Source organism: Papio anubis, chromosome 2 (assembly GCF_008728515.1).
Source record: "Papio anubis isolate 15944 chromosome 2, Panubis1.0, whole genome shotgun sequence".
Taxonomy (NCBI): Eukaryota; Metazoa; Chordata; class Mammalia; order Primates; family Cercopithecidae; genus Papio; species Papio anubis.
The window spans coordinates 83,408,627-83,427,487 of record NC_044977.1 but is presented as its reverse complement, the minus strand read 5'-3'; the positions used below and the strand labels follow the sequence as shown (position 1 = coordinate 83,427,487).

The following is an 18,861-nucleotide window of genomic DNA, read 5'->3' as shown; positions in this document are numbered from 1 at the left end:
CAAAAACATGGAAAACCCCTTCCCTTTGCCCCCAATACATAAATATTCCTGGTTCCTCATCTATACTGATCAAGTTCAGGTCAAAACAGAATGATGAATTATTAAGATCCCTAGATATGCCCACTGTGACATCTCAGTGCAAGAGTGAGATGAACAATTAACCTTGGCTGGGATCTTTCCCTAAAGTAGCAATGGTAGGAAAAGCTTGAGTCAACCACCAGCTAGTCAGGCAGAAATTTCAAAGAGGTGGCGAGAAGAAGAACTTGCTGGCTACTTACTGGATGGGCTTCCTCAACCAAATCCCCCTTTCGGCTGTAGCATGCTCCTGCTTGTTGGTCTTACATGGGATCTTCCATGTCCTCCATTTAGACATAACTTACCCAATTAGTTGCCATCAGCTCTGCACAGCTCACACTCCCACTTTCTCCATCATGGCAGTCACTTACAAGCTGAGTAGCTGAATCAACTTCACTTTTCTATGCACACAGTTAACCAGAAATTTTAAAAATTTAAGTTTAAACATAAGCGCCCACAATCTGATGTTTCTAAGTCTTTAGTTACATAGTTTCATACTCAGAGACCTCACCCCCACAAAGAGCATTTAATTAGAAAAATTCTTGGGTGTGATTCTATGCATTTCAGAGTAGCTATGTAATCACTGTGATTCCATGCTTTACCTTCTTCAGCCATCAGATTGATTTGAAATAGGTAATTCCATGAATTACAGTCAAAGTATTAATAAAAAGAGGACCAAAAAGTGCGTGTGGGAGGGCGCCAAAACCCACATACACATACAAATTCCCAAAATAAGAAGTTGAGCATTGAACCATCCTCAAAAGATGGCATCTTTTGCAGAAGTTATATTTAATCAAGGTCTTGGCATTTGTTTTATTATTTGCAAAAGATCTTTTTTACTAACATTTTGTAGGCACTACACATTATCCTTTATAGACACTAGCTTAAGTAATTCTGAAAAATGCCATATGAGGTAGGAACTACTAGCAAGTCCACCCTGAGATGAGGGAATGAAAGCTAAGAAGGTTAAGTTCTCAGGTTACCAAGTTAGTTGTGGAGGCAAAATTTGAACTCAGTTCCTCTCCAAAGTCCAAGCTGATCACATTTCTTGCAGCGTTTCCCCAAGCATGGCCCATGCATCACTAGTCAAATGTGAGATTTTAAGATGCATATGTATAAATACATTTTTATTTCAACAGTTATATATGTATTTATTTTAATGTGGATTAGAAAAAATTGTCCAGCTAGCAGATATTTCTTTGATGTTATATTGCTTGGGACCTAGCTAATTTTGCATCAATTACATGGCTTTGCAAGAGCTAGAAAAACAGTTAAGCTCTAATGCCATTTCTTCTAAGAAATAAGTGATTTGACTCACCAAGGAATGGAGTCCATACCAGCTTCTATAGACTGCTTCCCAGCTGAATTAATCAGCCTGGATATTAAATGATCCCTAGCAGAGGTCTAGAATTCAATGCTTTTAACTTCAAAGAAGAGTTTCTTCTGGTACCCTTCTCTTCTCCATCATTTAACCCCTTCATCTTTTCCCCTACCCCCTACAATCATCTAGCCCTGGAAGATTACCTAAGCTAAGACAAAGCGGTGAAGAGCAGAGATGTCTCGAAGGAAGCAGAGCTGCTCACTCATCCTTCTGTCCCCAACATGGCTCATCACAGAACTCCCCCTAGGGTGGTCATAGCTGATCCCTGAGCAGACGCCCCATTCAGATAATGGCCAGACATCAAAGCACCAGCTGATATAGAAATCTCTGGAGGAAAAAGCTATCTTGGTGACATAGTATTTTTAGTTCATCCTTTTCTTTGTTGTCGAAATGACTTACAAATAGCTCCAACTTTTGACCGTGGCTAGTCAAGACACCGGTGGGCTGACTTTGTGTTCAATATTTTACTTAAAAAAACCCTCGAACTTCTAGTTATACAAGTAACACATGAATTATTTCTCCTTGTAAAAACTTTAAATATTAAATGTTAGACTGCCATTGGAGCCACCAGGCCCCCTCCTCAGCAAGAACCAATTTAGGGTTTTAACTCAGAATCAATTCAATGAATTTAGGGTGTTATCCTTTCAGACTGCTTTCTATGCATGGATGTATCTTTGAAAAATAAGCAGAATTGTTCTGTGGTGGCTTAGCTTAGCACACAAATGATATCATACTTAAGTTTCTGTAACTCTATTTTTATTTTTTATTTTCCTAAGACAGAGTCTCACTCTGTGTCCCAGGCTAGAATACAAGGACATGATCTTGGCTCACTGCAACCTCTGCATCCTGGGCTCAAACGATCCCCCTGCCTCAGCTCCCAAGTAGCTGGGACTACAAGCATGTGCCACCATGCCTGGATGACTTTTGTACTTTCTAAAAACAGAGACAGGGTTTCACCATGTGGCCCAGGCTGACATCAAACTCCTGGACTCAAGTGATCTACCTGCCTTGGCCTCCCAAAGTGCCAGGATCACATGTGTGAGCCACCATGCCCAGCCCAAATTTCCATAACTTGAAAAAAGAAATCTAACAGTATGTCTTGGCAATCTTTTCATCTTTCACCATCTTTCTTTCCTTTTCTTTTTCTTAAAGCTGCATTGTATTCCAAGTATTCTATAGTGTAGATATGTTTTTATATTGTAAGGTGAAAATATCATGCAATTTGACCTTTGGCTTTTCTATAACACTTATTCTCAGAGAGCAATGATATATAAGAAGATTCCCTTTACTTTCTGCCCCTTCTTGTTTCTAGAAAACTGCCACTAATGGCAATCTGAGTGAGGGACTGGCATTATTAGTTCTATAATTCCCGGTGCAACAGCAGGTTAACAGGACATAAAATCAGGCAGAATTGTGACTCACAACTGTATGGCCTTGGATTCATTAAACATCTATGAATCTCAGACTCATCATTTGCAAAATGAAGAGAATAATATCTACCTTTCAAGGTCACTGGCAAGATTCTGTAAGAAAAGGAAATTAAGAACAAGCAGAGTACCTGGTACTTTAGTGCATGACAAATTATTTAAAGCTGTGTGGCAAAGTTCTGCTCAACAGTGCAGAATACAAATATGTTTCTATTATGCAGGATTTTCAGTTTATGTTCAAAAATTATTATTTCCCTTTGGAATATCTTGTTAGTATGGATATTGCACCCTGTGGATTTATAGGTAGGGAAATTGAGACAGAAAGATATGCTCAAGGTAAATCCATCGTGGTGCCAGGATTAGCTTTTCTAAGAACAGTTAAGCTTCTTTTCTTATGACTTATCATTAAACGAATAAACAGAATGCTTGAAATTGCTACCTGAAAACTAAGCATGTTGTCTGGAATCTTGCCTGCCTCTGTTAATTTTCCTCAAATGACTATTTAGAAACAAAAGATACAAAATCTTTCAGGTAAAGAAGATAATATTTAATAAAACGAAACAAAATAAAAAAGAAAAGGAAAATAACACCAATACCAACTGCTGCTACCACCAGGATTCCAGCCAACAGGTAATTAAACAGGTTTTGCTTCAACCTTCCAGCAGGGCTAAAAACAATCAGCCTGAAGCATTAGGGGAGTGGGAAGACTCTGGATCAATTTCCCAGGATTACATGGAACAAAGATTACATGTGTGTACAAAAACACAGGGTGGTTTTGTGACAACCCCAATATTTTCTGGGAGCCTCCACCAAGTCACTAAACATTACACATAGTAGACGGACGGCCTCTTAAGGTGTCCCCCATGATCCCTGCCTCCTGGTGTTCACATCCCTGTAGGGCCAGAACAGGCTGGCGTACTGATTTTCTTCTAGCCATATAGAACATGGCAAGATGACAGAATGTACATGATTATGTGTTATGATTACATTACATAAGATTGGGTTATGTACTCATATTCTGAGGCAACTCTTTCCATTGCTGGAATCAAAGAAGCAAGAGGCCATGTTGAAAGGCCCATGTGGCAAAGGCCTGAAAGTGGCTTCCTGGAGCTGAAGGTGGCCTCCAGCCAATAATAACAAGAAACTGAAGCCCTCAGTCCTGCAACCACAAGAAGATGAATGCTGCCAACGTAAGTCTGGAAACAGACCCTTCCCCAGTCAAACTTCAGATGAGACCATAGCCCTGGCCAATGCCTTGACTGCAGCTTTGTGAGACCCTGAAGTAGTAGAAGGCCTAGCTAAGCAATGTTGAACTCCTGACCCACAAAAATTGCACCATAATAAATGTGTGTTGTTTTAAGACTAAGTTTGTAGTAATATTTTATAGGTAACTAATACATCACATTTTCCTCCATGTCTCCATCTGAACACAGGGGAGAAATCATATACAGCTTGGTCTCACCAGCAATGAGGGACTAAACATCCATACTAGAATTGAGCCACATGGTCTATTTGGTGATACCTGAATTGAAATGAGTCCTATAGCATTATTCTAAAAACCAGTGCTATATTTTGTGTTTCTTTGTTGATTTTTCCTTTCCTTTCACAGTGAGACAGAACAGTATGCATTTTAATATATGATGTTCCTTCATGAGCAAATTATCTCCCTGGGAGATTTCCCTGACTTCCTAATTGATTTACTAGTCAGCAGGCCCTAACTTCACTAAGCCATTCCTTCAGTCCTTGACCTTATTAAAACACCATTCCAATCAGATCATATCCTTCTTCCAAAACCTTCACTGCCTGGAGACTCAAAGCCAAACCCTGTAGGAAGGTCCCATAGTCAGGTTTGTTGAATGAATAAAGAAATGAATAAAGGTGTCTGGTAGAACACAAACAGATCACACTGAAGTTTTGCTTACACGTGGCAAAGACTGCATCTCATTCACCTTTATTTACCCAGGGCCCAGCATAGTGTTTACTGTGTAGCAGCTGTCCCTAGACTTCCATTGTGATACTGAAACAAAAATGCAGCATCACTCGCTCTCTCGCTGCTTTAAGGATATCTGTGTTACCCTTGTGTCCCTGAGCCTGGTAACCCATACTATTGAAAATGAACCCAGACTTTCCAAGATCATTAATCTGTTTGTTATAGCATAATGTTTAACATGTAATCTGTTTAACAGTTCTAAAATTCCCATTTGGGTTCATAACAATTCCTTCTTCACTCCAACCTAAGGGAGCTTTATATATGTCTTTAATATGTCTTATTCTACTTCATGCCTCAAAGGAGCACAAGAACACAAACATGGTTGGCCAGAAATGTAGAAATTAGAAAATGGGGCAGGGCCGGGCGTGGTGGTTCACACCTGTAATCCTAGCACTTTGGGAGGCCGAGGTGGGTGGATCACGAGGTCAGGAGATCGAGACCATTCTGGCTAACACGGTGAAACTCCATCTCTACTAAAAATTCAAAAAATTAGCCGGTTGTGGTGGCGGGCGCCTGTAGTCCCAGCTACTCCAGAGGCTGAGGCAGGAGAATGGCGTGAACACGGGAGGCAGAGCTTGCAGTGAGCCGAGATTGCGCCACTGCACTCCAGCCCGGGCAATAGAGCGAGACTCTGTCTCAAAAAAAAAAAAAAGAAAAGAAAAGAAAGAAAAAAAAAAGAAAATGGGGCAGGAGGAAATAGGTGCTGAATTAGAACACCAGATCATGGTCTTATAGCTCAGGGAGAGGTATAGATCCTGAAAGTGGGCTTCAAGTGCAACAACAATTAACAGAAATTAATCATTAGAGAAGGTGAAAATGACTGGAAAACTTCTAGGCCTAGGTGATAAAAAAATTTTTTTTTATAGATTTAGTGGGTACAAGCACTGTTTTGTTACATGGATATATTGCATAGTGAAGTCTGGGCAAAAGGGGCACATTTGTATAAATTGCTGGGAATGGACTCAAAGTATGTGTAAGCTGTTTGATTCACTGTATTTGCTGCTTTGAATGGGTTCTTGTACACCCAAAATTATATGCTAGTATTTTAGAACAGGACTTGTGTGGACTAACTTCACAACTTTTTCCCCATATAATTACCCCTCCTCAGATCCAGTCATGGACCAAATTTGTCTCTAGTGATCCCAGGGTCTTGTGTCCTGTTCCTTTCCCTTTCTTTCCCTGTCAAAGCTCTAAAATGCTAAGAATCACTCACAAGGATAGATTACTATTCAAAGTGCTCTCCTCCAAAGGTTGCATTTTAACCAGGAAAACATCAATAATTCTTACAGGATTTATTTACAAATTACTTTGACACAAACCATCTTACTTGATGCCCAGTGCCCAGCACTGAGTAGGCACTCAGTAGTATTTACTGAATGGATGGATGAAGAAAAAGAGGCTCAGAGAGGTTAAGTGACCTGCCTAAGGTCACAGTGAATTAGAGTCAGAATAGGGGGTCGAGGGGTTAGAACACAAGTTTTCTGACTCTACCTCCCAAGCTCCCTACATTTCCACCAAATCATAAACTACAGACAGAAAGATTCACAAGAAAAATTGTAACTCAGGGGTAATGTGGTCTTCCCAGCTCCTAATAATTCACTCCATGAAAGCAGTTTCTTCTGTCTTAGAGCCAATTCAACCAAATTGAGGCATAATTCTAAGACTCAAATTTGCAAATTCATACCACATTGAGCCTCATCTTATACCTTCAATTGGGTTTCCCAAGCACGTTTTTGGCCAACTGTGCTGGACATTTAGTAAGATGCTTTCAAGGTGGAAGCAGAAAGCTGGAGGTGAAGAGGGAGCATTTTATCACCTCTTTCTTCAAAGGTTCTCTTGTTTTTCTGGCATTATTTGAAAATAGTGAATCCCCACCTTGTAAAAGTTGATAAGTCTTTAAGAGCATTTACCCTTGATTTCATTTTTTATCTTATTTTTGTTTTGAGACAGAGCCTCAATCTTGTAGCCCAGGCTAGAGTGCAGTGTCGTGGTCTCGGTTCACTGCAACCTCCATCTCCCGGGTTCAAGAGATTCTCCTGCCTCAGCCTCTCGAGTAACTTGGAACGCAGGTATCCACCACCATGCCCAGCTAATTTTTGTGTTTTTAGTAGAGACAAGGTTTTACCATGTTGGCCAGGCTGTTCTCAAACTCCTGACCTCAGGCGGTCCGCCCGCCTTGGCCTCCCAAAGTGCTGGGATTACAGGCGTGAGCCACCATGCCTGGCCTACCCTTGATTTTGTAAACAGTAGTCAGGCCCTGCTGACTCAGTGTAGAGTGCAGTGCTATGCACTGTGGTTAGGATGTGGGGGAAGGAAGGCACAGCTCCTGCCCTCCAGAAGCCGACACACACAGATGGAGACATCACAACTACAATAAGCACCACGGACTCGGGAAATGTGCACTGGAGAGCAAAGAAAGGCTTGGGCTGAGTAGGAAGTAGCTTTAAAGACATAAATGTTAGTGTGACATTTAAGCTACCTTTGGGTTTTACTTGTGGATTAAATGATAGGGTGTCTGGAATTTGCTTTTTTAAAAAGGTGTGTGGATGAGGGAATAGGTAAAAGAATAATGGTAAAGTATGGTAGCTATTACGGCTGGGTGAATGATAAAGGGACTTCATTATACTCATCTCTTGAATTTTGTGCTTGCTTGAAAATGTCTATAATAAACAAAAATAAAATATTTGGGGAATCAATTCTTGGCTGTGCCACATGCTAGCTCTGCAGCTTTGGGCAATTCACTTAACTCCTCAGACCCTCAGTCTCCCCAACTGTACAATGGCTATAATACCCTCTCCCTTAGAGGGCTTTTTTGGATATGTAAATGGTAATAAAATAATAAAAATATATGCAAAGGGCCTGGTACTATTCCTGAAAATGTAGGAGCTCAACAAAAGGTAGTTTATTGTTGTTATCACATAATAAAAGTCATTTGGTTGGGGGCAGGGCTGCAGAGAACACAGTCTTACATATACACTGTTGAACAACGGCTACACAACTCTCCCACTAAGACTTTTTTTTTTTTTTTTTTTTTTGAGATGCAGTCTTGCTCTTGTTGCCCAGGCTAGAGTGCAATGGTGTGATCTTGGCTCACTGCAGCCTCTCCTTCCTGATTTCAAGCAATTCTCCTGCCTCAGCTTCCTGAGTAGCTGGGATTACAGGTGCCCACCATCACTCCCGGCTAATTTTTTGTATTTTTAGTAGAGATGGGGTTTCATCATGCTGGCCAGGCTGGTCTCCAACTCCTGGCCTCAGGTGAGCCGCCCCACTTGGCCTCCCAAATTGCTGAGATTATAGGCATGAGCCACCGCACCTGGCCCCACTAAGACATGTTAATACACTTGATGTACCAGCGGCAGAGGCTGAACTGAACACTAATTATTATCAGCAGGTATCCAGCTCCTTATTTAGTAAAACCACTAAAAGAGCTTTATTTTTATCTTAATTTCAGTGAATCGAGCCTCACTCAGCTCCTGCTGACGTGAGAGCAGCCTTTTGTGAGGCTACTTCATTCTGTATATTCCTGGGGGTTATAAACTAGCACCTAAGTGTCCTGTACCTACAGAATCAGAAGGTATTTTACCAGGAACTTACATAATTCTTCTCAACAAGTGTGCATGAGAAGCTAAAACTCTGATTTAAAATAAAAATTACACGTTTGATGAGGTTTTTTCCAGGCAAATATACATACAATCTGTATGTATATTTACATACAGCTTAGTGATCATCTCTGGATTCATTTTAGCAATGGAAAGATACAGCCTTGATCCAGTTTCTTCACCTCTTTCAGCCTCATATTTTTCATCAGTAAAAATGAGAACATGGATAGTAGCAACTTCCCAGGGTTGTGGAAAGGATTAAAGGAGAAAATACACATTAAGTCCACAGAGTAAAAGCTAAATGTTAGCTGCTTTTATTATTCATGTACCCTGATTTCAACTAAAAAGCTCTCACTTTGATATCACACTTCCCTCCCACAATGCCCATGTCCTGTTGCCTTAAAGATGCTGTTATACCAACCCTAGTAGCCCAAAATAGATGGTCCCTCCTCACCTCTGAGTAAAAAAAATCAAGAAATTTAATTACCAGACAAAGAAAACACACTTTGTTTTCTATTTCTAGATATCAATCTTAAAGTAGCACAAAGAGTGGAAAAGTGTCTCTGAAAACACATTTTCATCTAGGTTGGCTGTTTCTAGAATTTAGAGAACAATGCATTCTAAAAATACTGTGCCTGCATTCATCTTCCCTTGTTTCCCCGCTCCGAGGGCCACTTTATACTCCAGCTGGGATATGACAGCTGAAAGAACTTTTTGGAAAACACGCCTTACCAAATGGAGTCCTCGGGCGTTAGATCTTATCAATTTTTGTTCAAGATCCAAAACTAAGTTGCTTTATGCATTTTCTGGGTTTTAAGTATTACCCCCACTGCACCCATCCACCCCCCCTTACCAGTAACACACAGCCCAAGCCTTATCAACACTGTTCCTAAGCCCTATTTGTTTCTTAACTGATGCTTTCCCACATCACCCATCACATGTAGGTACAAGGCACTGCAGTTCCTGAAATTTTTGAAAATATCAGCAGTCCCCATCTGATGAATTAGTTACATACCAGAATTTCTTTATAAACTTGGTTATTTGGGGCTGGACATAGTGGCTTATACCTGTAATCCCAGCACTTTGAGAGGCTGAGGCAGGGGGATCACTTGAGGTCAGGGTTTTGAGACCAGCCTGGCCAACATGGTGAAACCTTGTCTCTACGAAAAATACAAAAATTAGCTGGGCATGGAGGCACATGCCTGTAGTCCCAGCTACTAGGGAGGCTGAGGAAGGAGAGTCACTTGAACCTGGGGTGCAGAGGTTGTACTGTAGCCTGGGTGACAGAGTAAAACTCTTGTCTAAACAAAACAAAACAAAACAAAACTTGGTTATTTGGAACCTGAAATGAAGTGGGGTCATTTTCCATGAGTAGGAAACAAAGCCCTCTGAGTTCTGTTTAACTCATGGTATAGTCAAAAAAATAATTTTAAAAATTGAATTGTGTATTCCTTTGACAACTATTTATGTAGTACCTATAATATACCTGCCTGGCACTATGTGAGGCTCTTGGAGAGAGGCCAATTAAACATCCATTCCAGGCCTTCAAGGGGCTCACACTCTGGTTTCAATTTTTATCCTCAATCATTATATGGAGCTTACTACATGCCAGGAGCCAGGCTAAATACTTTAAAAATATTAACTAATCTAATCCTATCCTCATAACAACATTATGAGGTAGGCACTATTATTATCTCCAATATATGGATAAGGAAACTGAGGCACAGAAGAGGTCAAGTCACTTGGTGAAGGTCGTGTAGCTAGTAAGTGGTAGAGTGAAGACTGAATCCCAGGCAGTCAGGCTCCTAGTTTTATCTCTTCACCAGTTTACCATCTTGCCTTTTGGTGGAGAAATTCCCTCAGATTCTACCTGAAGGCCCTGGTTGTATACTAAGGGTGGGTACACGTGTCCCCCATATCCTCACTTCCTCTGTGCCTGCAGGGACACCCTCCTTCTCCCTACGCCATTACTCCTCCATCCATCTCAGCTCTAGTTAAGGACAAAAGGCTATTGAGTCCTCACGATCACCATCCCACCTCCCTCCTAGCACTGTGGATTCAGCCTGAACCTCACCTTTCTCCTACTCTCCCTTCAACACCCAAATCATCCTCACCTGGACTATCTCTATCACCTCCTAATGGGCTTTCGTCTCTCCAGTCTTTCCTTCAATACTATTGTCTTAGTCTATTTTGTGTTGCTGTAACAGAAGACCACAGGCTGGGTGGTTTGTAAAGAAAAGAAATTTATTTCTTACAGTTTCGTAGGCTGAGAAGTTCAAAAGCATGATGCTGGCATCTGGTAAGGGCCTCTGTGCTATGTCACCCCATGGCAGAAGGTGAAAGACAAGAGAGGCAAACAGCAAGAAACAGAGAGGGCCAAAGTCACTTTTACAACAACCCCCTCTCAAGATAACAAACCCAATCCCGCAACAACATCAATCAGCTCATGAGGGCAGGGCCCTCATGGTCTAATGACCTCTTAATGGTCCCGTCTCTTAATACTGTCACAACGGCAGTTAAATTAAACTTCAACATGAGTTTGGGAGATGTTCAAACCACAGTAACTATGTTTTCTTTTCTTTTTTCTTTTTTTGAGAGAGTCTCACTGTTACCCAGGCTGGAGTGCAGTAGCGTGATCTTGGTTCACTGCAACCTCTGCCTCCTGAGTTCAAGCAATTCACCCACCTCAGCCTCCCAAGTAGCTGGGACTACAGGTGCACACCACCATGCCCAGCTAATTTTTGTATTTTATGTAGAGAAGGGGTTTCACCATGTTGCCAAGGTTGGTCTTGATCACCTGGGCTCAAGTGATCCATCCACCTCAGCCTCCCAAAGTGCTAATATTATAGGCATGAGCCACCATGCCTGGCCCTCTTTTCTTTAAAAACAAATTTTTTAAGCTTGTAAGTAATATATGATCTTTGAAGAAAAATTAGAAAATACAGACAAAGCAAAAAGAAAAAATTAAGTTACTCAGGGCTTTTACCATGTTGCCCAGGCAGGTCTTGAACTCCCAGGCTCAAGTGATCCACCCACCTCAGCCTCCCCGAAGGGCTGCGATTACAGGTGCGAGCTACCATGCCTGGCCTTATGAACTTTACTTTTAACAAAGATTCAGTATTAATGTTATGCTAATTGGGTCATATCATGTCTGGGTAAGAAAATGTCAGTGGTTATAGGTGGCATCCAGCCTTGATTTGGCCCTTGGGGCCTCTGTTATCTGACCCTTACCCTGGAAGGGGTGGTCACCCCTGAGGACCTGTGAGTCTCCCTCATACATGACTCACTGTGCTTCCACCCTAGTATTTCCCAAACCTGGACCTTCCCTTGGGCAGGGAAAACCTACTAGACAGCAGAGCTATGGGTCATTCTGGAAAAAATTCCCTAGAGTAGAAGTGAGAATCTTTCTCCTGAGCACCCTCTGTGATGAGGTCTACAGGGCCCCATGGTGCCCTGCATGTTCTAACGTATTTTCATTTTCCTTTGTTTTCTTGATTTCTTAGGTGATTTCATCTCACAGGAGGCAGGATCTGAGTAAGTATTGTTTTGTAGACTCTTTGAATTGAATCAGAGCACAGAGATGTCAGAGACCAGACAAAAGGGGACTGCTGGACCTACCATGCTGACCCTATTGCAGTACCAGTCCCCAGAAGGTACAGCCTGACACACATACACACACACATGTGAGCATGCACACACACACACACACATCCAAAGACCAAAACTGTTGTTTTTTCAAATTCTCTAATGCATCAGCAGAAGGCTACAGAGCTGAGATCCTTTCTCCTTATCTCTACAGACCAAAATCATAGCTAGTTCTCTTTTGTTTCATGGGATTAAAGGAAAAAAAACCTACGGAATTGTCACAAGTTGATTCACATGCTGTAAAAAACCTACTTGTATAATATGCCATTCTTAATGGTCAACTTGGAGAAGAAAATGTGAAATATGCAGCTGATAATCTTTCCAGCTTCGGGCCGGGGCTGGCTGATTCATCAAACCCTGATCTGACATGTCCCCTCTATCCTCTCAACCATTCCCTTGACTCACTAGAATTATTACTTCCAAAAGAGGAACCTTGTCTGCTCAATGGATGTATAGATCATGCATTGCATTTTAGAAACAGTGAAAGCAAGGGCTAAGAATAGCCAGAAAGTACTTTAGTTGAGAATCTCTAGTTGAAGTTCAGGGGCATGTGTGTTCAAGAAAACAAGACCTCCCAAGAACAGCAGATTTTTAAACTTTGAATTTGATCCAAAGATGGAAATCTATACATATGATGAACTGTGTTTCTTATTTCTTTCAATTCAGCACTCTCCTGTAGTACCTGAGCATGGGGTACAGAGGTAACAGAACTCAGGACATGCATTGTTAAAGAAAAATCTGGGGTGGTGACAAGCCAAAAGTCTACCAGCCAAAAGGTCGGGAGACTGTGTAGAAGGAAGCTCACATCTTCCACACTCAAAAATATAACTGAGCTACTTTGCTGCTCAACACTTCTTGCTCAGTTTTTACTTATTATTATTATTTTTTTGAGATGGAGTTTACTTCTTGTCCCCCAGCCTGGAGTGCAATGGCACAATCTCGGCTCACTGCAACCTGTCTCCTGGGTTCAAGTGATTCTCCTGCCTCGGCCTCCCAAGTAGCTGGGATTACAGGCATGTGCCACCATGCCTGGCTAATTTTTGTATTTTTAGTAGAGACGGGGTTTCACTGTGTTGGCCAGGCTGTTCTCCAACTCCTGACCTCGTGGTCTGCCTGCCTCAGTCTCCCAAAGTGCTGGGATTACAAGCATGAGTCACCATGCCTGGCTTAATTTTTATTGTAGACTATGTTTTTCAATGTTAAGAACCAAAATTAATGTATGCTTTAAAATTTACAAGACCGCTTCCACACGCCATGGATGCTCATTCCTTCCCTTCCTTTGTTGAGTATTTGTGACGCACATACTACATGCCAAGAGTTATGCCAGGCTTTGCAGGCACTTGCACAGCAAGTAAGAACATGGGCTCCTATGGAAGCCTTCAGAGGGGTCACCTCTGTTTGAGGGTCGGGGGAGGGCTCTCAGTAGAAGTTACATAGAAAGACAATTGTTAGAGCATGGTGGCTCACGCCTGTAATCCCAGCATTTTGGGAGGCCGAGACGGGCGGATCACGAGGTCAGGAGATTGAGACTGTCCTGGCTAACACAGTGAAACCCCATCTCTACTAAAAATAGAAAAAACTAGCCAGGCCTGGTGGCAGGCGCCTGTAGTCCCAGCTACTGAGGAGGCTGAGGCAGGAGAATGGCGTGAACCCGGGAGGCAGAGCTTGCAGTAAGCCGAGATGGCACTCCAGCCTGGGGGACAGAGCGAGACTCTGTCTCAAAAAAAAAGACAATTAGGCACAAAAAGAGTGAGGACAAAGGAAGGAAAAGAAAGATTACAGGCAGAAGGACCAGCAGGTAGAAAGGACTATGTCAAGGAAGTCCAGATCTGTTTAGTTGGCATATGGAAAGGGAGCAGTGCAATGTAGAAAGACATAAGCACGCAGGGGCGGGGTCTCAAAGCCATGTTAAGGAGGAGGCTTTATTCTCAGGCTTCCTCTGGAGGAAACAGGGAGAAGCAGTGAAGGATGTAAAGTGGTGGAGCGGGAACCCAACTTGTGTTTTAGGAAGATCCCTCGGGTTTAGTGTGGGGAATGGATTTGAGAGACAGAAAGGAGGCAGGCAGATCTCCAAGTTAGCAGCAGGAACGCAGGCCAAAGACTAAGCAGTCTCTGAAAGGGAGAGTCACGGGGCTGAAGAAAACTGGAGGAGTCTGGAGATATTTAGAAGGCAGGCAGGTTGAGATTTGGTGGGAAACAAGAGAAAGGAAAGAGGCCATGATGCCACCCCAGCTTCTGGCTTTGGCAACAGATAGGTACTATTTGGGGGGATGCAAATACCTAGAGGGGTGGTGGGGCTGGGGGGCAGGTAGGGAAGGTATGAAGTCTAGGGGAGAAGCAGCTGTCCCAGAGGCATCTGTCAGGACCCCGAGGGATACTCCCAATTAAGGGATGGACACAAGGGGTACCTGCAAAGGAATTCAAGGTGGAGTGGTCAGAAATGTGAGCAGTAAACAGGACAGTGTGCAGCCACAGAGAAACAGTCAACCTTATGTAGCATGTGGCAGAGGTCAGAGTGGAAAAAGCCACTAGATATGGCCATGGCAAGACCTGGTGGCCAAGGCAGTTGAGTTACTTATTCAACACAATCGTATGGAGTACAATAACAAGATCAGAGGAGGTGAAAAGGAGGAATCCAGGCTGAGGTGGGTAGAGAGGAGGGAGAGAGATGAGGGGCAGGATGGAGGGGTGCCTGCAATCCTTTCCTGAGATGGGAAAGACTGAAGGTTGTCAAGCACTATTTATTGTTGTTCCCATTTTTATCCGGAGATCTTTTCTCAAGACCACATATCTGAAAAGTGGAGGAGCAGGAATTCAAATACATGGCTGCTAACTCTTTTCAAAACATCTAATTTTGGCAGCAATAAATGGACCTTTACTAATGCAAAAACAAGTACTCTGGGCTGGGTGCGGTGGCTCCCGCCTATAATCTCAGCACTTTGGAAGGTTGAAGTAGGCAGATCACTTGAGGTCAGGAGTTCAAGACCAGCCTGGCCAACACAGTAAAACCCCTCTCTACTAAAAATACAAAAATTAGCTGGGCATGGTGGCAGGTGCCTGTAATCCCAGCTATTCAGGAGACTGAGGCAGAAGAATCGCTTGAACCTGGGAGGCAGAGGTTGCATGAACCGAGATCACGCCACTGCACTCCAGCCTGGGCAAGAGTGAGACTCTGTCTCAAAAAAAAAAAAAAAAAAAAAGTACTCTGGACTGCCTGTCTTCCCTCCTTCTCCACTCTCCCACCCCCTGTAAATGACTGCTACATACAACTACGACACTAAGGTGGAAGGAAAAACTGTCATGCTGAACCACAGCTCTCCCAAATTTGTGACATAGATGTACAGATGATGATGACATCCATTGGAAAAGGCATTCCAAATACTTACCCTTAACCCTAAAATGAAAGGAAATTTAACTTCTAAAACAATATCCCAGAAAAGACAAGTGTCATTTTTCAATTCCACTACTTGGCTCAAAGGGCTTCTTTTCTTTTCCTGGTTGTGACATTTCACTGTTTTACTCTCAAAGGAGCAGAAAGCCTGCAGACCAGCATGGGGCCCTGCCTCAGAGGAGGAAGATGTGGGGTCGGGGGCCTGGCCAGTGGCGGATGAGATGTCTGGTAGGGGTCTGGACAATCTGAGTCCATAACCAGTCAATCCTGGGGGGCATCACCATCAGAAGATACCAAGCCACATAAAATACACGTAACTCAGAGATAAAAAGGAAGCAGAGGGATAATAAGAGGAAGAGGATAAAGAGAAAGAAAATAAGAAAATGATCTATGTCTAGTACTGTCTGGAAGGAGAGTGACTCAACATTTTTGGAAATCCAGGCTCTTTCTCTAGCCTTTCACTCCAGAGCCTTCAAGGGCTGACATGGGATGGAAGGATTCTTATGTCATCAAGTCTAATACTGCAATTCTACTTTGTCTATTTATTGCTAATAAACTGACACTGCCTTTCATTGATGTTTTATTACACCGAATGAATGAATACAGATCCTCTTTACAGATATGGCTTGATTCTCCTTGGGTACCCCTCCCCTTTCCCCACCACCCACCATGTCCCAACCCCCATCCCTGACCTCTGCCATCGGGGTCCTCCCTCCTCTGCTGCAGAGGTACAGGTAGCTCTCTTTTCACGCCCTTCATTTGCTTATACCTCTTGTTTTATAATTTTCCTAAAGTGAACCAAATTATTTTCCATCTTGAGAGGTTTTTTTTTTTTTTTTTTTTAACTTCACAGCATCCATCTGGATAGTGGCTGACGCTTCTGCTGTAATAAAACTGGAATTAAAAAAAAAAAAAATCTAGAAGCTTTCCAGAACTCACTTAGAGGCTTCGCTCTGCCTCCCAAGATCAACCGACTTGCTCTTCATAATCTAAGCAAGGTCTGAGCTATGTTATTTCTTTGAAAATTTATATTAGAGCTTTTCCAAATCCCTGGCACACACTCTCCATTTAAAACTAACTGTGGAGACCAAAGCCTGTTATATAAGCATCCAAGTCTGCAGCCATGGGCCATATTTCTTCAGCTGCCAGATCACATGACTGATAACACAGCCAAGATAAAGGCAATAATTTTTTAAAAAATTTTTTCTAGAAGAAAAAAGTCCTGCATATTTGAAAAAATAAAAAGATTAGGGTCATTCCCATCAGAAGCTATTCTAAGTGGTCATTCCTCAAAATCGAAACAAAAATAAATTTGATTTTAAAACAAGCCACACCTACAGTGGCCACTGTGGGTTGCTTCCTAACGTTGATTTCCCTTTCTCCCTCTTTAAGGAACTTCTATTGTCCGAAACTATTCACCCGGTTCATCCCCAAGGCAGAGTTTGAGTCAATCTTCATGGCATTTCTCCCGGGACTATTATTGACCCAGGGATGAGCATGTGACCTAATGTACCCAATCACACTAAAGGGAAGAACTTATTTTCTGGGAAAGGGAAACATATCACCCCAGTGGCTATTGGCAGCCATCTTGCAACCATGAGGGATACCAGCCTGAAGAGCATAAAGAGTTTAGGGAGATGGAAAGGACCTGTGTGTTTGGTGATAGTTTAGTAACTGAGTCAGTCAATCAGGGATCAACCTAACTCTGTACTTTTTATTCTGTGACATACAAAGCATCTCTATCTAAGGCTCTGTGAGTCAGGATTTCTGTTGCTTTCTCCAAATGGCTATAACACCAAAGAAGGGGGGGTGGTGGGGGAATCTGGTGCCATTTCCTTTTTCTTTTCTTTAAAAAGTTTATTTGTTCTTTTGTTGTTTTTTAGGAAACAGCCTCTTACTATGTTGCCCACGCTGGAGTGCAGTAGCTATTCACAGGCACAATTGTAGCACACTACAGCCTCAAACTCCTGGGTTCAAGCTACGCCCTGTTATGCTTTAGCCTTTGCATAGCTGGGACTACAGGTGCAAGCCACTGTGTCCAGCCCTGGCACCATTTTTCTGATCTATAAATTACATTTTAAAAGGTTTCTTGGTTTAGTGGCTCATGCCTGTAATCGCAGCACTTTGGGAGGCTGAGGTGGCAGATCACTTGAGCCCAGGAGTTTGAGACCAGCCTAGGCAACATGGTGGAACCCCATCTCTATAAAAAATACAAATATTAGCCAGGCATGGTGGTGCATGTCTGTAGTCCCAGCTACTCAGGAGGCTGAAGCAGCAGGATCGCTTGAGCCTGGGAGGTGGAGACTGCAGTGAGTCATGTTTGCACCACTGCACTCCAGCCTGGGCAACAGAACAAGACCCTGTCTCCAAAAAATAAAAGGTTTCTTCTTTCCTTCACTATAATGGTTGCACTGTCCATTCACTGTATCTACACGCATTTTTATAACTGAGTACATTTTTCCAGGTTTTGTAGGAATTTTAATGGGTTTAGGCCTAGTGATTAAATATATATTATTAACTGGCTGCTACCACACAAAGTTGAAGAGAAGCAAACTCAGCTCTGAGGATACTGAGCCCCTGCCAGTGCCTGTCAAGATGCTAGAGATTATAACAATTGACAACGGTAGTCCCTGTGTGTGCTTGTGGATTTACCTTCTGGTGAGGGGAGGAAGACAGTCAACAGGAACAACAGACGGTTTAGATAGTAACAACTGCCCAGAAAGCACTTGCGAGGAGGGCAGGGCTTGCTTTAAATTGAGTTACCAGGAATGGCCTTTGCAACAAGGTGACATTGAAAGCTGAGATCAGAACAAGGTGGGAGTCAAATCTGGGGGAAGAAGAAAGGAAAGAATAAACCTCGCATGTTTCAGTACCTCAATAAATTCTGGTTTATTAGAAGGTGCCAAGAGACGGAGAGGGTGGAGGGAAATGGGGTTGGCAGGTGGGCAGTAGCCTAGACATGTGGGCCCTATAGGCCAAGGAAAGTGGATCTACATTTTATTTTAAGTCAGGGATTCTTACTTGTTTCTGTGTCATGTACTTCCCGGGCAGCCTGCTGAACCCTGTGGACCTCTGCTTGCAAAATGTTTTTAAATGGCGAAGACAAAAACAACAACAAAAAAAATGTAGGATTATGAAAGACCAAGGGTGAGGCTGTGGGGGCAGGGAGATTATGGGAGTGGTTTATCCTGTCAGGGAGGAGTATTTTTATCATGGGCATTGTTTAGGGTTACCAGCTTATAGTGATCATAGAAGAATAGACTTTAAGTTGACTGTATTATTGTTTTGTTTTGTTTTTTGAGACGGAGCCTCGCTCTGTCGCCCAGGCTGGAGTGCAGTAGGCAATCTCAGCA

The 18,861-nt window shown here is 42.6% G+C and overlaps 1 protein-coding gene across 5 annotated transcripts in view; it reads right to left on the bottom strand.

Annotated features, from left to right (window-relative positions):
• ARHGEF3 (Rho guanine nucleotide exchange factor 3) overlaps positions 1-18,861 on the bottom strand; it is a 340,100-nt gene that overhangs the window by 116,582 nt on the left and 204,657 nt on the right. The gene's annotated exons all lie outside the window — the stretch shown is intronic.